This window comes from Felis catus, chromosome B1 (assembly GCF_018350175.1).
Source record: "Felis catus isolate Fca126 chromosome B1, F.catus_Fca126_mat1.0, whole genome shotgun sequence".
NCBI classification, from domain to species: domain Eukaryota; kingdom Metazoa; phylum Chordata; class Mammalia; order Carnivora; family Felidae; genus Felis; species Felis catus.
In genome coordinates this window covers 93,876,729-93,882,507 of record NC_058371.1, presented here as the reverse complement: position 1 = coordinate 93,882,507, position 5,779 = coordinate 93,876,729, and the positions used below count along the sequence as shown (strand labels likewise).

The 5,779-nt window shown below is 35.8% G+C and overlaps 1 pseudogene; it reads left to right on the top strand.

The window, feature by feature from the left end:
- The first annotated feature begins 1,465 nt into the window (after positions 1-1,465).
- On the top strand, positions 1,466-5,389 carry LOC101100385 (annotated as a pseudogene).
- The last annotated feature ends 390 nt before the right edge of the window (positions 5,390-5,779 follow it).

The window sequence follows — 5,779 nt, the reverse complement described above, 5'->3', positions numbered from 1 at the left end:
CTCTATGTCTATTAGAGTTTGGTAACAAATGAGGTTCTGCTTTGAAAATGTTGAATAGTTCCTGTTACATAAGACACAGCCTTTCTCTCAGCCTCAGCAGTCCACACTGTGAGTCTTCTATTGCAATCTGTGTTAGACTCTATATAACAACCTCATCTATAGTCGATATAGCTCTAACATCACTGGATTGGCTGGCTGACATAGCCCATGCAAGAGTGCAATTTTAACCATGACCTTGACCTGCTATAGAGCCCTCTAGTGCATTATGTACAACTCAAAACTTGCAACATTTTGATTCACCTAAATAGGTCCAAAGAGTTATTAATTTTTATATTACTAATTTATTCCCAGTCTGTGCCTCTGTTTTGTTTAGTCTCTATTTTATGGATTTTTTTTTTCTAATTCTATTTTTTTTTACCTGTAGATGTATCACAGGGCTCAATTCTTACTTCACTCTTACTTTCACTCTCAGTTCTTAATTCATGCTCATGCCTTTTATCACCATCATCATCATGATTTTCACTTGCTCAAGCTTGTGAGCTACATACTCAACAACCAATTGGATATTTCCTTCTAGTTGTTTAACAGAAAAGTGAACAAAAGTATTTTAAAAAAACATATATCATATTACATCATAATTTTCTCACTCCAGAATAGAATGCAGAGTTCTGGTAGTGGATATCTATATCTATCTATCTATCTATCTATCTATCTATCTAATCTATCTATATTTAAAAGGGCATTTGTTAAGTGCTTAAGAAAATAAAGACCAAGGTAAACTCAATCACTTCATATATAAAATATGTTGTGTATGGCAGGAGAAGCTACTCTTTCTTTAGCATGTTTGTTTGTGAATTATGTTTATTAAAGCAGTCGGTTGTTTTTAATGTCTTTGTTCAACATGGCCAATCTTTTTCTTTCCTTTTTTTTTTTTTTTTTGTTCTATTTTTGCAGCTTGGTAATTCTGCATGCCATTATTCCTGCCAAGCAGGTTATAGCATTGTCATATTGCTAGAGGTCATAATTCAATATATATTTTAAATGTTTACACTTTCTCTCTTTGTTAGTTACCCCCATTTCACCTTTTGTATATAATGTTTTACAGGAATGCTTTTGGATTTTATTTGTATTTATTCCCTGTAAATCTTCAGCCTAGTAGGCAAGTGAACTAATAACCGTCTCTTTATTGCCTGAAGACTGGCTGGCTTCCAGTACCTCATTGTTAGCTGATCTGTTTAGTCTTTTCATGTTATTTGTTTAATAGTATAATTTTTAAAAGACCCGCTGAACACCGCTGTTTTTGATGTTTCTCCTAATAGAACTACTACATGGGTACAATAAGATATGTTTCGAAGGTCAGAAACAAAAGCATGAGAATAAGCCAATTGAAAATAAAAGTGTGTTGTTAAGACGAAGTTGTAATTCTGAAGAATTACATAATTACATACATAATTCTGAAGAATTACATAATTACATACATAATTTTGGTCAGAGCTAAATAAATAAAAGATGTATATCCATTTTCTGTTATTTGAGACAGTTTTTTTTAAATCCTTGTCCATATATTTAAGTCCTTTTCATATGAAATACTATTGTATTTTTTCCTTACTTATGCTTCTGGTATTTTACTCAGTTTTCACAGAGTGAACATTATGAGCTTATATCATTTTTACCTGCTAGAATCCATGTGTATTGAAAGAAAACAGTTAAGTGTTATAAATATTTTATTTGGGATAATCTTATTTAACAGATGAGAAATCTTCATCCATATGGTTTATTCCAACTTATTTTTTATTTTAATATGTCTGTTTTTTTGATAGAAACAGCTAACTGTTGCACATAATATTCCAACTAATATATTTTAAAAGCCCTCAGGATTTATATTCTTATGGTTGTTCTCTATTCTATGTGCTTAACTTTTACTAAGTTATTTAAAAATTACATTAAAAACAATACTGTTATTTAACACAGTTGACAGGATCATCTTTGGCACATAAAAATTGGTTGGAGTTCAGTATTCTCTGAAATGCATGCAATATTACTCCCACATTACTAGAATAAAAAAGTATAAAATTAAAGTCTTACATAAGCTCTTGGAGTATAAAAAGGTTTAGATATAAGAGGCTCAAATGATAATTACCAAAGCACAAAACACTTCATTAATTACATAGAAATAATAAAATTTGTAAAATGATGAAATCTGGAAAGTGATGAAGGAGAAAAGGGAGAAAGTTGGCTTTTATCTCTTTTTCTTAAGTATGCATTATAGAAGGAAAAGAAAACGTAAGAACTTGGGAAATGTTTCCATCTCTTATTGTAGTCACTTGACTTCTATGGCCCTGTTGCAAGATGAATGCTGATGACTAAATCCATGTGGGCTATAACATCATTAAAAGCTCACTCTTGGCAGCTTTAGAATCATGGTGGAGCAAAAGTGGAGAAAAAAGATCTCTTTGGTTCCAGACACTCTCCTGAAAAAGAGGAAGGCTTATCAGGCCCTTAAAGCCACTCAAGCAAAGCAGGCACTTTTGGACAAGAAAGAGCAGAAGAGAGGAAAAGAGCTCAAGTTTAAATGACTGGAATGGTTCCTACATGATTCCTGGAGGCAGCAACATGACAGGATGTGACTTAGATGACTAGAAATAAACCTCATGGCTTGGAAGTGCCAGATAAACACTCCTTGGCCTTTGTTGTACACATCAAAGGATTAAGAGTGAGTTCACTGGTGTAGAGGACCATTGCAAAGCTTTACCTGCAGATTTTCAGTGGTATCTTTGTCAGAGTGACCCCACCAGACCATAAAAATGCTGCATATAGTGGAAACTTATGTGAACTAGGGATTTCCAAATGTGAACTCTTTCCGGGAACTCATCTTGAAATGTGGACAAACCAAGATCAAGAATAAAATCATCCCTGGGTTGCCTGGTTGGCTCAGTCACTTAAATGTCTCTTGATTTTGGCTCAGGTCATTATCTCATGGTGTTCCTGAGATTGAGCCCTGTGTTGGGGTCCATGCTGTCAGCTTGGGATTCTTTCTCTCTCTGCCTTTACCCCCGCTTACTCGTGTGCATGTGCATACTCTCTCTCTCTCTCTCTGTCTCAAAAATAAATAAATAAACTTAAAAAAATAATAAAACCATCCATTTGACAGACAACACAGTGATTAAGGAGTACCTGGGAAAGTATGGTGCTATTTCTTAGAAGACCTCTTTCATGAAATTGCCTTTCTGGGGAAGAAATTCCAGGTGACCTCTGAGTTCTTATGTACTTTCTATCTCTCAGTGGCCTGTCATGCTCCTCAGGGAAGTGGGCTTAGCTGCCTAACAAGGTGAACGCATCAATCAGCTCTCTAGGCAGCTGAATTAAACCCAGAATATCTGAAAGCACAGCACATTGGAGGCATGTGTTTTATCTTTTAGAATTGTTATTTTCTGCTTTATCTTCAGAAACTAGAGTGAGGGGTCAAAGAAAAGATGATAATGCTCCAGGCAGGCACTTCTCATCACAGCCCAGTTCCAAGGAAAAGTTCCAGTGTGTTTTCTGTGTTGAATTCAGCAAAGGACTCATGCCATGGAAGAGGGAGTCCTGCTATGTCACATCTCCCAGCCTGGGGATTAACATTGGTAAATGAATTCCTAAGCATGAATACAAGACAGAAGTGGACCAAGCTCAAGAACATACTTGAAACTGGGGTCCCCAGGACCTTGTTTTGGAAGGAACTTGAAATACAATTACAAAGAAGAACACAAAGACACCACTCTGTTGTCTCTGCTGTGAATCCATGTTCTAACTTTTCAGTGACAGATTTGCGAATTCACAGATTTGGCTCGCGCTGAAGTACATCTGGTGGCTTCCTTATCCTAGCCTGCCATTGGCTTAGTCCTTTTCTCTAGCTCAGGATTTTACTTATTCTTGAGTCTATGAAAAGGGAAGGACCCTTTCCCAGGAAAATAGACACATTCAAATTTTTGTGTGGAAGTTCATAGACCTTCTTAGGGACTCATGCACCTTATGTGAGGAAGTCCGGCACTATATGGACTGATCACCTGGGCCCTAACCTTGTTAGTCTCCTCTGGTTTCATGTCCTGTGCAAGACCAAAGCTTACCAATACAGTTTATTTCCCTTGGAGCCAGTTCGGTGTTTCCTACTAGAAACAGAGTGGTAGATTCCTGAGCCCCCTGATCCTACCTCAGGGAAATGCCCATCATTTATTTCTGCTGGGCTTCAGAATGGTAGTTTCTTGGTTTGGCATAGATGAAATTAGTACTATTAGGTCTTTTAGTCCCCAGGCAGTCTTAATTGGACCCTTTCCTTGCATAGTCTAGACTCCAAAAGTATTATTGCTCTCTAACCTGTGGGTAACAATGTAGTAGACCAACACTAGGGCTCCTTGAGACATTGGACCTAAAAAGAGGATCTGATACTGCTTGTGTTTATCATCAGTGTCCAACTCCTAGGTGGGCCTTCCTCTGATCTTTTCACTTTGTTTCCTCAATTGACATCTGAGTAGTTGCTGAGGGTGTGCCAGGCATAAGGTAAGACTTGAAAACATGCTTAAACATCGTGTCCCCTGATCCCTTAAGATAAAGCTTTACTGCACCTTTGGCTCATGGGGCCCTCAAATATAGCTGTTAGGTTGAGTTAGAAGTATAACAATGCTGCGGGCACCTGACTGGCTCAGTTGGAGGAGCATGTGACTCTTGATCTTGGGGTTGTGAGTTTGAGCCCCATGTTGGGAGGTAAAGATTACTTAAATAAATATTAAAAAAATTAAGTATAACAATGCCTTAAAATGTGCCCATGAGGGAATTAATTAGGTTGGTTGGCCCAAGAGTTAACCTGCTAGGAATAGATGTTAGCACCTACACTTATACTTTAAACCCTTGTGAAATCAAATTACTTAAAAATGATGTATCAAAAAGCAATGGGAAAAGAGCATTTGTGAGTGTGAAAGCCCAGAGTTTCTGTCTCAGATCTGTTTTATACTAAATACAGGAATACCATTTTCATTCTTGTCTGCAAAAATGGGGCTAATGTAACCTAGCGTGTATGCCTCACTCACTCAGTTGTTCAAAGGGATAAGCAAAATAATAGTTTTGAACTTAGAATTCTAAGTAAATAAGTGTTATAATTTTTAAAAAGTCACTCTTATTTTTAGTTTTTGTTCCACATTTAATATTTCTTCAATAATAATGCAACTGTTGACTGGTTTGCCTAAAAATTAGTCATCTCTATTAAAATGTTGGCTGCCAATATCCCTGTCGTGTAAGTACTATTGAACAAATATTTTTACAGTTTACCATATAGTTTAACAGTAGAAAATATTATTGAATAAATAAGTATCAGAATCCTATGATATGAAAATTTAGGTGAAAATATTGTTTGCACAATTTCATCATTATATTTTATAAACTATACAATATAAATAAGTTTACAGCATTAAGAAGTATAAAATTAAAATATTTACTTTTTAGTTACTTAGTATTGGAAATCTCAAGTTAACAAACAGTGACAAACCGCAATATACTATGTGAACAAATGCTTCAGAATTATCAGTACACATAGGACAACTAAGCTGTACAGTGAATATGTAAGGATGTTAGTTCATTGGTGGCTACAGGCACAACTGTACTACTTGACTAATGATGTTTCTATCTAAAATGTTCTCTTTAAAACAGTGAGTTATATTTGTCTATTAATATTTTTCTGTATCTGATAAGTGAGTGAATGACAGAGGGAGATGGAGAGAGAAGCAAAAGTATATCAGTTTATGAAATG